A 15,750-nucleotide genomic window follows, 5' to 3' on the forward strand; every position below is an offset into this window, starting at 1 on the left:
TGCTGAAATGAAAGCAACGTCCACACAAAGACCTGTACGCAAATCATGGAAGCTTGATTCATGACTGCCAAAAACTGGAAACAACCCGAGTGTCCATCAACATGGGAATGTGTAAACCAACTGTAGTATATTCATCAGATGAAATACTACTCAGCCCTAAAAAGGAATGAACCGTCAATGCATGCTATAACACGGATGAATCTCAAAGCAAATATGAGTGAGAGAAGCCAGGCAAAAAAGAGTACATACTTCTACTACTATTTATATAAAATTCTAGGAAATGCAAACCAGCCGATAGTAAACTGCTCCCTGGGGCTGGGCTGGGGCTGGGCTGGGGCTGGGCTGGGGCTGGTAGGGAATTGTGACAAAGGGACAGGAGAGGGCTTTTCAGGGGGATGGGTGTGTTCATTTTCTTGGTGGTGGTGACGGCGTCATGGGTGTCTACGTATGTCAAGCTTATCACCGCGTTTAAATGCAGGCAATTCATCATATGGAAAGTATACCTCAATAGAGCAGCTTTAACAAAATTGAAAAAGCCAGGACTTTGGAGTTTTCTGTTTTACAATTTTAATTTTGACATAGCTTTAAATGCATAGAGTGGCAAGAAGAGTCAGGGATCCCCTGCACATCCCCCACCAGGTTCTCCAGTTGCCACATTTGTCTCAGTCACTTTATTATTCTCTCTCTCTCTCTCCCTCCCCACCCCACCCCCATCTATTTAAGATGGGGACACTGTTCCCTATTATTCTTAAACGCTAAGTGTGTATTTCTTAGGAACAAAAACTTCTCCTACATTTCCATAGTATAGTTATGAAAATCAGGAATTTAACATCCATACAAAACTATTTTCTGATCTGGATTCCATATTCAGATGTCACCAGTTGTCCCCATAACATCCTTTATAGCTATTTTTCCTGCCCCGCAGGATCCTCTCCATACTACGTTTGGCCGCCGCGTGTCTAGCCCCCTCTGACTGAGCTCAAATCCTGACTCCATCACTTACGTATCCTGTGACCTTGGGCGTTCACACCTGTGGTCTCTGAGCTGTACAACTCAACCCCGACGCCTACTCCTGGGGCCTGAGGGAGAGAGAATGAGAGGACTTCTGGACTGTGTCTTCACCACAGGGCTGCACACAGGAAGCATTCAGGGAGTAGGATTATAGTAAAACAGCCCAACGCACTAGAGCCATCGTCGCAGACCCTCTGCAAACACCCAGGACATACAGGCTGACCCCCAGCTGGGCCAGGGCCCCGGCAGCCCTCTCCTCGTGCCCAGCCTCTCCCTGCCCACCCCTTCCATCACCAGCTGCTGTCACACCGACCCAGAGCACTGAACTCTTCTGAGCAGTGCATCCTCCAGTGAGGGAGGCAAGCGGGTTGCAGTGTTGACTTTTCAAAAGCTTCTGTTGATGACACTTTCCTTCTTACATCTGAAAAAAGTGCCTCTTCCCTTTCCTTTCCCTATTGCATATTATTCAGTGCTATAGGAAGTTCAGTCTCAGCAGTGAAGGTGCCACCAACCTATCTCCAGTCATCTGTCCTGCCCTCCTGGAGCCTCGCTACGCAGATGGGAACACATGGCCGGCCTCCCTAGCCGCAGCTGAAGGAGCAGGGCGGAGGGCCGCTGCCTGTGAGGTGGCCTGGGGTGAAAGCTTTGCCCTTTGGAGATCACGTGGTGAGCTAAACCACCAGATCACCTCTCTTGGATACTTTGAATGTAGTGAGAGAGTTGGCTGGTCGGTATATGTAAAACATGGAAAGACCAACAAGCAGACGGACGCAGCTCAGGCTGCAGAGAGCCTCCAGCAAAGCAAAGCCCCCGCGTGTGGGCCTGAGACGGAGGTACACAGAGGAGGGGGAATTGGTGGGCTGGTGGCAGCTGGAAGTCAGAGCAGAGAGACCGAGGGGCTGAGAGCTGCCAGGGTGAGAAGGAGAGTGGGGAACCCACACATGACGGTAAGGACCAAGGGCCCCCTGACCTGTTGGTCCCTTACGGCCTTGGTGGGCTTCCCCTGTATTCTTACACTGTACAGTTGTATTCACTTCCTAGGGCTGCCTAGGTAACAAATGACAACAGTCGGGTGGCTTGAAGTAAGAGAACTTTATTCTCTGACAGTTCTAGAGGCCAGAAGTGTCAGCAGGATTTGGTTCCTTCTGGAAGCTCTGAGAGAAAATCCATTCTAGGTCCCTCTCCTAGCTTCTGTGATCGTCAGCAATCCCTGGCATCCTTTGGCTTATGGACCCTCACTCCAACCTCTGTCTTTGTCTTCACGGGAATCTTCACGAGGCCTTCTCTCATGTGTCTGTACGTCTTCTCCTTTCTGTCTCTGGTAAGGACACCTGCCATTGGATTGAGGGTCCACCCTCCTCCAGGATAAGCTCGTCTCAAGATTCTTACAATAATTACGTCTGCCAAGATCCTTATTCCAAGTAATGTCCCAGCTTGTGGGAATACAGATTCTGGTCTTCACTATGGCTCCCTGGATCCTTACTGTAAAACTTGAAACCTTTGAGAACCTCATTTTTTGGAAGAATGGTGAATCTCCTGGGAAGGAAGAGTCACGGGTTCTTCCATGAATCAAAGTGTCTCCGGTGATCTGTGGGCCTCATTCTTCCAGGCCTCGGCTTTCCAATGGCCCTGCTGGTCCAAGGCGCTTGGGCAGCTGGTGGAGAAAACATGAGGAAGGAAGTGAGGGTTTTGCAGAGGAAAGACAGGTGTAGCCCTAGAAACAGAGGTGGTTAGTGCTCTGTAGATGGTGCGGAGATGCCAGAGCAGGCAGAGGGGCAGGGAGGGGTAATGACAGGAGAGGGACACCAACTGGGCTGCTTCCCAGACAAGTGGCATTCGACCCATCTGACCACTCTGAGGCTCAGCGTTCTCACCTGTAAACTCGATTTCTCCAGTGCCAGTTGAGTCCCTACAGGGTGCCAGAACCACGCTGGGTGGAGGGCATAAGGCAGTGAGGGGGCATGACTCGTAGGCCTGACGAGCTCCCAGCGTGGTGGAGGAGGCTGGTGCGGGAAGGACCCAGGGGACCATCAGGTGGTGAGAAATACAACAGTCTTCGGTATAAGCCCTCTGGTAACATTGGCAGCCAGGTGGGCAGGGGACCCCTGAAGTGAGTGACGCTGAGCTGATGTTAAAGAAGCATAAGAGCTGGTCAGCAGGATGAGAGAGGCCAGAGGTCCAGCCTGAGCTCATGACCCAAGCAGAGGCACGGCCCCTGGAAGAACTTGGTGTGTTCAGAAATCACAGCATCACCTCCAAAGACTGGACGGTGGGGCTATGGTGGAAACTCCAAGGAAAGGGGCTTGTAGAGAGAGGTAGCAGTCCTTGAATGCACAGGAGTTGAGACTTTAGTCTATAGCTTGTGGGGCTGTTGGAGGCTATGACACCAACCGCAGGATGAAAAAATTTGCGGTACAAAAAGATCACTCAGACAGCAAGAGCGGACGAGAGGGCAGGGGCTGGGAGCACGAGACCATGAGAGGCTATTGCAATATCCCCAAGAGATATACAAAGGGCAGTGGCGGAGCAACGGAGAAGAAGGAAAGGACGCGAGAGGCATTTGAGGGGCCGCACGCGCGGGGCTTGGTGACCTCACATCAGCCTGCTTCTCGAGCCTGTCTGCAGGTCACGGGAGATAATGGATGCAACACACTCTGAAAACTGCAGAGCACATCGTCAGGGTGCTGCAGCGGGTTTCTGCTGGATGCTGTTCAGGCTTTCATGAAGTGAAGCCTCTCTCCTCCTCCCCGGCTCATCTATGATGATGCTTTCTTTTGCCTGTAAGCAAGGGGGAGGGGGGCGGGGGAGAAACAGAGACATTAAGTGCCAAAGCTTATGTTAATATAGCATTAAGGTTGAAAATGTAATCTCCTAGGAGTCAGGAAATTCTGAACCCAGGGTTTCCATGGTAACCCAGCCACACTGCTCCTCTGTCCATTCGGGCCCTGTTTTCCTTGTTAAATATGATCCCGTCGTATATTATATTTTATCGAGCTAAATGTGTTACCCACAGCATGCAGAGCCCCAGTCAGCAGCAGCGCGGAGCTGCAGGAAATGTGGTGTGTGTGTGTGTGTGTGTGTGTGTGTGTGTGTGTGTGTGTGTGTGAGAGAGAGAGAGAGAGAGAGAGAGAGAGAGAGAAAGAGAGAGAGTGTGTGGTGTGTGTGTGGTGTGTGTGTGGCAGGGGTGGACCTTCCGAATTCACCTGATACAATACAGCCACATCTTAGGTCCTTGTATCTAATAAATGGAATGTAATTCTACTAAGAGCAGCTCCTGTGAAAATAAATTGAAAAACAGTGCTGCAGCCCTGTGCTCTGAGGGGGGTCTATCAGGGTGCCCACTCCTCCTGGAGGGACCCAGCCGGGGTCTCACAGCCTTTTCTCAGCACCCTCTCAGCCCCAGGAGCAGGGGCCACACTCCACCCCGGGATCCCTCCTGGATTGAGTTCTGAGGAGGTGGATTGGAATTACCTGGTCCAGTGGCTCTTCACCCGCGCCAGCCAACTGAAGTTCATCTGTCACTGTTCGTTAGTATCCCAGGGTGCACCAGGCTCCGCAAACAGATGCAGAAAGGAAATTCGATTCTCCTCCGAACCCTCTCTCCCACTAAGGCAGCACAATGGACAAAAGCCTTCCTTGGTGGCAGCAGAGATATTAGGAAGGAGGAGGGAAATGGCTTGTCAGGGAGGACAGCTCAGTGGTGGAATGTGTGACAGAGAAACATCTGTAGGTTAATGTGGTGGAAAGACCATGGAATGTTAGAATCAGGCTGCCCTGGACTCGGCTATCTCCCAGCCATGTGGTCTTCAGCAAGTCTCTTTATTTCCCTTTGTCTTAGTTTTTTCATCTGCAAAACTGGGATAAAATTACCATTAACCTCACACAGGCTTGTTGAAGGATTAAATGGGATAATGGATGCAAAAGCTCACTGTAAACGTCTAAATCCCTACACAAATGTTACTCTCACAGGGAGCTCTAGAAAACCATGCTGGATTCTAGACTTATGGGTTCCAGAATTAAAGGATAGATCTAGAAGAGAAGCTGGCAAATTTTTTTCCATAAGGGCTCAGATGGTAAATATTTTAGGCTTTGAGGGCCGTGCTGTGACTAGTCAACTCTGCCATTGTTGCTCAAAAGCAGCCAGTGATAATACATAAATGAATGACTGTGGCTGTGTGCCAATAAAACTTTATTAACAAAAACAGGAAGTAAGCTGGAATTGGCCTATAAGCTGTGGTTTGCCAGCCCCTGGCCTAATACTGCCTTTGTAGAAAGCTGGTTTTTTTTTTTTTGAATGCTGCTTTTCTGCTCAGAATTTAAATCTGCTTCCTCTCCATCCTCCACCCCTTGCCCTGCCCACCTCCCACCCACTCAAACACATATCTACTTCTTAATCTGGACAACTTGTAAATCTTCTAGAGTCAGTAGAGTCCCCTCCTCCAAAAGCAAATAGCAATAATCCCTCGGCCTTTGTCTGCTTGCCTCATAGCCTATGAGATCCTTAGGGCAGCCAGCTCTGTCACCCCAGGCCCTAGGTCCTGGTAGAAGTTCAGTGGATCTTTGCAGAATGGATATAAGGAAAAACACAGCATCCAAAGGAACTGGGACATTGCCGTTCTGTCACGAGGTCTGTGAACTGGGGTCATTTCAAAACTCTTAGGTCTGGAATCTTTCATCAGGAGCTGCTCCATCAGAGCTTCTAGAACAATCAGAAGGCAGAATCACCTTTGCAGACCCAGGTCAACATACGCGCCTACCTCATGAGCCAAGGGGCTAACGTTCTCTCTTTGGAGGCATGCTGGAGCCCTGGGAAGCAGGCCGGATGAGCAGGAGGGGGTCAGTGCGGAGGGTCTGGCTCTGAGGTCGTGACAGTGTAGTAGCTACTCACTCTGCCCTCAGGGAGCCTCTGCCTCCACTAGCCTGGACAAGTGACATGACATGTGGAAGCTTCCAGAAGTGTAGCAGCCCTTTCAGAGTTCACATTTGCAAGCCTTCCTCCTCCTCCCCCTCCTGGGCAGAGCACACAGGCAGAATGGAGTTGTGTAACTCACCTCTGAGTCACACTTCCCCCTGCACAGTATTTGCTTTCTGCCTGACAAAGCCCAGTTTCCCCAGGATAGCCAGACAGGCTACTATTGTTCCAAAGTCAGGGCCCGGTGATGGGCTCTTCTGCCCCCAATACACCAGCTAAGACATCATTTTTCATTGCCACGTTGGGGGAGTAGACATGTGGTGGGTGAGCATACAGGGTGGGAGTTCACGGGTACATGCAGTGTTCATGCATGCGTTCACACATGGCATCCATGTGTCCTCAACAGTTTTGTGTGCTGCATAGGTGTGTGACCGGGGCCCATGTGCCCACGTGTGAGTATTTAGGCATATGCTTTCTTATATATGCGAGGCTGTGTTGTTCTGACACGTGCCTGGGAACGTCTGCTGGTCGGGCATGTGCGTTTGTCTGGCTCTGTGCATGTCTTTAATTTAGGACTCTGCTTCTCCTGGAAGAAACGATCAGTTCCGTCCTCTGGCCTCAGCAGATGAATATTTTATTACCTTGCTTTTGCCATGGCATTAGGCAGTTTTCCTGTGAAAAGCCAGAGCATGACACACTTCAGGGAGGTGGAGATGTGGACTCTGATATTGGAGCACCAGCAAGGAAATCACCCCCTCCTCCTGAAACGAAGCCCCAGAGGGCTCACAGATGCTGCCTGCTAGTGTCATTAGGAACTGATGACTCAGCTGCTTTTCCCCGGTCCCTCGACGGCGTTCTCTCTAAATACAAAGCCGGCACACCCATTTCACAGGAGGCGTGGGAGAACCCCCTCCCGCCCCTCCTGAAGCTAGCCTAAAGCAGTTTCATTTTTCCCCACCTACCTGGTCCTCCTGTGGAGGAAGATGCTTAATGTCCTGGGAGCTGAAGGTCACTGTATGATCCAGACGGCCAGCAGAAGGTCCTGACTTCTCCCACACCTTGGCATGGGGGTGAGGCAGCCACGTTGAGGAAAAGCCAGGCGACACTGGAGCCAGGAGGCCATGGAGACAGCATCTCCCAGCCACAGGGCCCTCCCAGCCCCCAGCCACGGAGTGACCCAGCCACACATTTCTCTGTAGCTGGGCTGCCAGGAGCAGTCCCTAAGACTAGGATTTGGGTGCAAGTAGTTTATCTGGGAAGTGACCCCAACCTAGGAGCACAGTGGGAACACAGGGAACAAGAGAGTAAATACAGACAAGCAAATTAAGCACGTATTAATGAAGAGTTATCTAGCTCATTCCCCCGGGGGCCGTCTGTGAGGCCGAGGGACTGAGGCGTATGCCCACCAACTCTTACCTCACCAGTCCAGGCTTGGCTGCCCCATAGGCAAAACTAGCACCCTCTGCTAGGCCAGGGGCGTAGGACTCTGCTGTTCCCCGGAGGGGCAAGTAGCCTCGCCCACATCTCTAGGTGGCAGGTGCTAACCCAGGCCCCCGGACCTCTCTCGGTTGCCCTCTGCGTCCTCCCTGGTCCTCGGATGGTGGTGGAAGCTCTCTAGGCTGCCCTCTCCAGAAGGGAGCAGGGATTCCCCGCTGGGCCTGTGTGGGGCGGGGAATGCTCGGCCCCCGTTGGCTGTGAGTACCCCGTGGAAGCTCTTGGAGCCAGACATTCTGGAGCTCCTACTTTGTGTCAGGCCTTGTGCTTAGCACACATTATTTTATGTAATCTCCACAGCAATGCGATAAATTAGGTACAACTACCTGTGTTATACAGAGAAAGAAATTGAGGTTCTGAGATGCCCTCTCACCTCAGGTCACTCTGCCCAGAAGGGACAGAGATTTGTCTGGGCCGGTGACCGTGGAGTGGGTCTTAACACATTTGCATCTACTTCCTACTGGTCTGTGAGCTCCTGGAGGGCAGGGCCTGACCCATTCCCTCCAAGCTCCTCCAGAGCCTGGAGCCTTGTCCACTGTGGGTGGTTATTAACTGGAGGCCCTTTCATCTCTTCGATTATCTATCTACCCAATCAGGAGTTACTGTGCCTTGGCCAACATCCAGTGGAAGGGCCTGTGAGCAGCTCCAGCCTCGGGCTTCAAGCCAGCCGCAATGGCCTTCCATACCACTCCAACCAAAGAGCTGAGTGTGGGTCTGCCCCGGTGGAAACAGGCAGGAAGTAGCGTCACATGGACTTGCGTTTAAAATTCCCTCCCCCATGACCCAGCTGTGTGGTCCTAAGCAGGTTGCCTAGCGTCTCTGCACCTCTGTGTGCTCCAGTGGCGGATTCGGCCTCCCACACAGCATGCTATGAGGCTGGAATTCGAGAGAAGCATGTCAGACCCCTAGGTTGACTTTCAGGAAGCTCTTAGTAGAGCTTATGGGTTCCACCCCGACCAGAATGTGAGCTTTCTCAGGGCAAGGAAAGGGGTTTATTTGTCTCTGTCGTGGCCACACCCATCCCAGGACCTAGCCCTGCGTGGACGCGTGGTAAGTGGCGGTGCCGTTGAGCTGTCCTCAGTTCAGTGGTGTTTATAAGGACTTGCCCTAACGCACAGGCTTCAACCAGAGGACGGACAACTGAGTGTTTTGCAGCCAGGACTCCAGCCTGTGTGTGCAGCTCTTTGAAAGCATAGTGCTTCCCTTCTTCCCGTTTGTTATTCTTTGGCCGCCCTCCTCCGTTCCACACCTGCAGTCAAAGGCTGCCAGGGCCAAGTCCCCAGCCTGCGCTGAGTGAGAGATCAGGGCAGGGGGAAGAGCTGGAGGGCCTGCAGATGTAAGAATTAGGCAGGCCAGCTGTCAGGATGTTAGACTTGTCTCCAGCTCCCTGGCCACTGCAGGGCCACACCCTGCCACCCAGCCCTGACCTCTCTTGCTAGCCTAGCTCTGCTGGGGTGGTGGTGCCATCTTTCAGCTGCCAGAACCCCGAGCTGGGGCCTCCATGGCAGCCCGTGCCTCCTCCTCCCCTCACATTGCTTTCTTCCTGACCCATCTCCCAAGAGTGTCCAGGGGTGGTCCCTCAGCCACCCTTCACTCCTCTCCTTCCCCGTCCTCTGTTTGGAGATGCTCACCCCTGCTCTAAGTTTTTTTGGTGCCACAATGCTTTTCTCTTTGCCCATTCCCCTTTGATAAAATCCTTGTTTCTAGCTTCATTCTGTACCTTCCTGACTGTGGATGGTGACGCACTGATGAGTCTGGCTCATCCGTGGGCTGTGGAGAAATTCCCACGTGGTACACACCACCCGTACATCAGGACCCATCCTGCCAAGTGATTGCTCCGTGTGCAGCCAGATCTCCGCTTGTTTCCTTGCTGCTTCTCCCAGTGCAGGATGCCTCTTTCTCCTCCACCACATCTGGGTGGATTGGGGAGCCGCTGAGCCCAGTTCTGCCCCGTTCACCCACTCCTCCTACAGCTGGGGGCTCACGTGCCAAGCCTGGCACCGGCGGCAGGCGCCACGGAGGGCAGACGACTAGCTAGGGGATGAAAACCTCTATTCAGGACAATATCAAATCCCTGGCTCCGGACAGAGAGACAGGTTTGCTCCCGGTCTGAGACATCGCCTGCAAAGCGAAAGCCGATACTAAGAGAGGAGCGTCTCGTTAATACGGGCTCTGTTCTTTTCACCTGGCAGGCCAAGCACAGCGGCTCACTTGTGCCTCTGAAATCCTAACTGGCTCCTGGCTGGGAGCTTTGGGAACTGCTTGGGAGACGTTAGGCAGAGTGTGCCAGGTGTACACCCAGCCAAGTCCCAATTCAGCCAGGGCAGGGACTAGAGAGAAAGACCCCTGGACGGCGGACCACACGCGCGCCATGCGGTCACTGTCAGGACGAGGCTGGAGCCACGCGCTCCAACCTCCCCAGTGTCCTTCAATTGCCTTTTCTTCCCCCCAGACTCCTTTCCAAGCGTATGCCATAAGGTGGGTAGAAAGGAATCATACAATATGGGTATGGAGGGCCATGAGTAATTCTTTCACTCTGTTTCTCAACTTTTTAGGGTCAAAAATACCTCTCATAAACCTTGAATGCCATAGTCACTCTCCCGAGAAAAATGTACACCCCCAAATTGAGCATATAATTACATGGTATTCACAGACCCCCGAAGCCCCCCTTGGCTAGCTCCATGGGGTCCATGTTAAGAATATTTTCCAATGTCTCCTTCAACGGTTGGGAGAACGAAGGCCAAATAGGGCGACCTCACTTTCCCAGGAAAACAGCGTGCTGCTGGCAGAGACTTGATCATATTTAAATTTTATTTGGTTAAAAATAAGTATGACAATTCACAGAATGTATTTTTCCAATAAGAAATATCAAACTAAGACAAGCCAGTGGGCTTGCACAGCATCACTAGTTTTTCTTCCATAGATCCCTTCTCTCCTTCCTCCACAGTGGAAGAAGTTTTAGATGGGCACATGGAAGTCTAAAATTCCCAGCGTCCCATACAATTGTATGGTCTTGCCTCTAAGTTTGGCCAATGGCATGTTATCAGATTTCTAAGTCATATCTTTGAAAAGAACGGGTGCACCCCCTTCCTCCTTTCCCTTATCCCACCGGTTGGAATGCAGATGTGTCAGAGGGAGTTGGAGCAGCCATTCTGGGCCACGTGATCAAGGCTGGGTATTAAAGATGGCAGAGAAACAAGACAGAAGGAGTCTGGGTCTCTGACTATTGTGGAATCACCATAGCAGTCTGGGACTGCCTACCCGGTCTTTTATCTTCTTTCAGACACTGATTTGAGTTTCTCTGCCATAGCATTAGAATCCAAATTTTAACTTACAATCTAAGAGACCAGAACATCCATAGATCCCACTTCCCACCTCATCCCAGTGGTCCCCAAGTCCCATCAGCAATGAGCATGACTATCTCTCTTTCCTCTTCTTCTCCACCCATTGCCACGACTCTGCTCTAGGCCATCTCCCTCTTGCCCCTGAACCACTCCAGGGATCCCCTGGTTGGTCTCTGCGTTATAGCCGTTCTGCCATCCAGTCCAAAGCACCTTTCCTGAAATGGACACCCAGACCGGACGCTCTACTCTTCAGCCCTTCAATGGCTCCTTGTTCCAGCAGAGTGAACCTCACCCCCCCGCAGTCTGGCCCCTCAGCCTGCCTCACCAGCCCCAACTATTGCCACTTCCTTTACGTACCCTCTGCTCCCCAAACATGGAATTGCTTGCCCTTTTCCAAGCACCCTGCAGCCTCAGAAGCCTTTCCACCGTCTCCTGGACAACCTGGTATGTTCATCCTTCAAGGCTGACCTCCTTGACCAGCCCACCCAGCACCCCCTCCTGCGCACCCCCCGCTACCCTGTCCACACCTCCATTACAACCTGTAACCGTGTCATTGTTATTGTCCGTCCCCCGTGCATGACTTTCACTGCCAGAGAACTAGAATGGCTCCCCTAGGTGCCCACCACACAGCGGGGATAGAGGCTCTGCTCAAGAAAGCTGTTGAATAGAAATGTATTTGCTGGAATAAGAACTAGAGCTCAGCTTCCCTGACGCCTCTCTCAGGGCCCAGTCTGCTTTGTGGGGCTCTATCACCCTGGTGAGGAATTTACTCCTTCCTTCCTGCCCTCTTTCCCTCCTGTATTTCCTCTTTCTGTGAGCATAACCCCAGTGCCCCCGTGATGCTGGTAGAAAGAGCAGAAGAACCGCTGAGTATTTGTAGAATTCATGAACACATGCATTTAGTGAGTGAGTATTTTATTTTACATTTTTGCTGGTCTCTGTGCTGGGCACTGTGAACACAGATGTGGAGAAGGCCCCAACCTGCCCTCCAGGCCTTTCCCAGCCTGAGAGCTCAGAGGAAGCGCCGGCTGTGGAGGAAGTGGAGGCATCAGCTCCCCAGCACCTCATGGGTGGGTCTCTGTAACATTTACTTTTGCCTGAGAGATGCAACAGGACTCGAGGAACTGGTCTTTCCCGATCCTATGGGCGGACTGGAAGAGGTGAGAGGTGGAGTGATCCGAGCCTTCTGGCAATGTGATGAAGTCATTTGCAGAAAGACATGTTTGTTCTGACTCGAGTGTTTTTCCACATGACCTCATCCCCCAGCAGGCTATGCTTGGGCCTTAGTTTGCGATGGGCCCCAGCCCCGGCTACCTGGAGAGAATGGCCCCGATCCCTTCCCCGGGCAGCTGTGCCAGGACAAGCTGAGTTGCCTGCCGCCCTGTGAATGGCCCAATCGTGGGCAGCACCCACCATGGCAGGAAGAGGCTACAAGAAGCCTGAACTAAGTACTGCAGGGGCTCCAATAAGTGGGTGCTCAACCCTGTGGTCAGGATGGGGTGAAAACTTCTCAAAAAGGGACTCTTGAGTTGGGTCTTAAAAGATGAGAAGCAGTTTTCAAAACAAAACCAGAGGAAAGGGCATTCCAGGCAGGGGGATAAAAGAGGCTGACTCAGACATCTATTAAGATGCATCCAGCCTGGAGGGGTGGGGGGGGGAGAGTGGGAGGGAGAGAGACGCAAGAGGGAAGACACATGGGAGCACATGTATATGTATGGCTGATTCACTTTGTTATAAATCAGAAACTAACACACCATTGTAAAGCAATTATACCCCAATAAAGATGTTAAAAATAAATAAATAAATAAATAAGTGAGAGAGAGGCATGGACTTATATACACTACCAAACATAAGGTAGATAGCTAGTGGGAAGCAGTCGCATAGCACAGGGAGATCAGCTCGCTGCTTTGTGACCACCTAGAGGGGTGGGTTAGGGAGGGTGGGAGGGAGGCAGATGCAAGAGGGGAGAGATATGGGGCTATATGTATATGTATAACTGATTCACTTTGTTATAAAGCAGAAACTAACACACCATTGTAAAGCAATTATACCCCAATAAAAATGTTAAAAAAATTCTAATCACAATAAAAAAAGGAGGTAGTGAAAATTAAATACAAGTAAAAAAAACAAAAGATGCATCCAGTGCAAACCAGCGAGACCCCAAGAGCAGTGGTATCTGCAGAGGGGCATGTCATCGCTACCTAAGAGCAGCATGGTCCCGGGGTTATATGGAGGCCCAACAACGCCCGCAAAGACCCAGACTCACCCACATTTCTGCTCAGCCTTCCTTAGTGTACTGGCTTTTTGTTCATTGTGTGTTATCACATGATCAAAAGATGGCTGCTGAGGCTCCAAACATCACATCCGCTCACAACCATGTTCCAGAGGGGAAGAAGAGGATGGGGAGACTCAAGGGAATGCTTCCACTTTCTGTCCTGAAGCTCTCTGGCATATATCCCTGTCTAAGCCTGTTCGGGCTGCTATAACAAAGTATCATAGACTGGGTGGCTTATAACTACAGAAATTTCTTTCTCACATTTCTGAAGGCTGGAAGTCTGAGATCAGGGTGCCAACATGATCAGGTTCTGATGAGAGCCCTCTTCTGGTTGCAGATGGCCAACTTCTTATTATATCCTCACGTGGTGGAAAGAGGGAGAGAGAGCTCTCTGGGGTCCCTTTTATAAGGACACTTATCCCATTCATGGGGGCTCCACCCTCATGACCTAATCACCTCCCAAAGACCCCCACCTCCTAATACCATCAAGGGTATTAGGTTAGGGTTTCAACATATGAATTTGAGGGGGGTCACAAACATTCAGTCCATAGCGATCCCCTATTCTCACTGACTTTGTCATTGGGCTGGTCACCACCATCTGTGAGGAAGACTGGGGAAGTGCCTGGCAAAGGGGATTAAGATAACCATGCTTTGTTTACACTGGGGCTGCTGAGGGACTGGGTACCACAGTGTCTGCCCACCACTCCCACAGCATCAGAGCTCTGCTAGCAGGGAACACAGCTGGTTGGAAGAGAGGAATGGCCGTCAGGTCGGCAACGAGCAGGGCTGTCACGTGTGTCACGTGTTGGTAAGCGTGAATTTCCGTGGGGCTCAATGTAGTGAAGATGGCAGGAGAGGAGCTGGCCAGACAAGAATTTGAATAGAAAGATTAGGGTCTGGGGCTTTAAACTAAAAGCAGCCCATCCAAGAGCTCTGGACCTGAGGTTGGTTCGTGTTTTAGAACTAGAACTCTGCCAGCAGCGAGCACTACCTGGGGGGACAGAGATACCCCAAGGATGGTCGTGTCATTGTCACTTTCCGTCTGGGCAAGTCTGTGGGTCCCTGAGAGTAGGGGCGGCATTCGTGTCACTGTCCTTAGTGCCTTCCACAGTGCTGCTCCTACCGAAAAGGATGGCTGACTGAGTGAATGAATGAATGAGTGAGTGAGTGAAATTCACAGCCTCTCCTAGCATCAGCTCCCTCCTCTGTATCCTGGGATCAGTAATAGCAGTTCTTGTCTCGCAGGGCTGCTGGGAGAATCAGATGAGCTGACGGCTGTCACAGTGCTTAACAAACGGGAAGGCAGCGGGCAGAGAGGGGGAGGCAGATAGGGAATGTGGGTCGCCTCGAACCCACACGATGCCAAGCATAGGCCCCCGCCTGCTGGCACCACTCACCGCCTGACCACATGGAACTGCCTGGAGGGGCCTGAATGGCCGTCCGGGATTTTCAGAAAAGAAAGCAAGGCGACGCCCAGTGGGTCCTGCCGAAGACAGTGATGGGAGAGTGATGAGGATAAACAGCTGTCTGTCTCTGGTAACGCAATTAGGAGCTAAAATATTAAACGCTTTACGGCAGGACATATATCTCCCACGTAAGGAGCTGCCTCTTGCAAAAGCAAGCATTGTCCAGGCGGGAGGCAGGCAGGCAGGCCCACATCTCAGACCCAGCAGCCTCTGAAAAGGGCAACGACTTCACATTCCATCATCATCCTCTTACTTCCTCATCACCATCATTGCAGTTACCATTTACTGAGTGACTACTGTGTGCGTGGAGCACTGTCAGAGACTAGCTGGTAGGCTGAACCACTTTTTTTTTTCAAGGGAAAAATGTGGGGTAAGGGAGATACGCAGAAACCAAACTCAAAGATATTAAGTAACTCGCCTACCGTCAGCCACCTCGTGAGAGGCAAAGCTCCTTGGCACGTACTGTCCTTTGCAGGAAGCCAGCACAGAAGCTGGAGATGGAGTGACTTGGTGAGTGGGGAGGATGAGATTTGGCTTGTCCTGGGATGTCCCACAGAGCAGGTGCCCTGCTGTGCCCCTGGTGTCCCAGGTGCTGGGATAGATGGACGCAAGACTGATTTGGATGTGAAACACACAGATTTCCTGGTTGTCTGTGTCTCAGGGAAAGGTCTGTCTCGCCATCTCTTTACTTTGATGGTGAATGACTGATTACTCTAATGGGCTTTGAGTTGACACAGATTTGTGGTAAGAATGGTGGAATTTCAGGCATCAGCAAAGAGTCAGGGCACCTCATAGCACTCCCGAAAGCATACTTCTTAGGCAGCCAAACACTTCTGGGCATGTGTTTTCAGAGCCCTGTCTATGTCTAAATCAGGGTCACTGCTGATTCTCGCTGGGGGGTTCAGGAGGAAAATCATGCAGCCCTCACACGAGGTTAGAGGATGTTTGCCAAAGTCCATTTGCATTCATCATCTCATTTTCTTGTCAAAAGAACCTTGTGAGAGAAATGCAATTTCAACCCATTTTATAGTTATGGAAACTGATGGCATGTGTGGCCCAAGAGACAGAATGCGTGTTTGCTGAGCACTTGCTATGCACTAAGCTTTGGCTGTAACAAACAGAAGGATGGGTATGTGCAAAGGCCCTGAGGTAGGAAGGACCTGCCATGTTTTTGGAGCTGAGAAGTGGCCAGTGTGTCTGTGGGAAGGTGAGCAAGGCCCCCCTACACTTGCAAGGGCCCCTAGGATG

At 51.4% G+C, this 15,750-nt stretch overlaps 1 long non-coding RNA gene across 1 annotated transcript; it reads right to left on the minus strand.

The window, feature by feature from the left end:
* Positions 1-2,154: 2,154 nt before the first annotated feature.
* LOC112396481 (uncharacterized) lies at positions 2,155-11,174 on the minus strand. Its single transcript, XR_003002575.1, has 3 exons — positions 4,483-11,174; positions 2,886-3,789; positions 2,155-2,665 (listed from the first exon to the last, which is right to left on the minus strand). It is a non-coding gene; the product is annotated as an uncharacterized LOC112396481 (long non-coding RNA).
* Positions 11,175-15,750: the final 4,576 nt, after the last annotated feature.

The sequence above is a fragment of the Neophocaena asiaeorientalis genome, unplaced genomic scaffold (genome assembly GCF_003031525.2).
Source record: "Neophocaena asiaeorientalis asiaeorientalis breed wild unplaced genomic scaffold, Neophocaena_asiaeorientalis_V1.1 scaffold517, whole genome shotgun sequence".
Taxonomy (NCBI): Eukaryota; Metazoa; Chordata; class Mammalia; order Artiodactyla; family Phocoenidae; genus Neophocaena; species Neophocaena asiaeorientalis.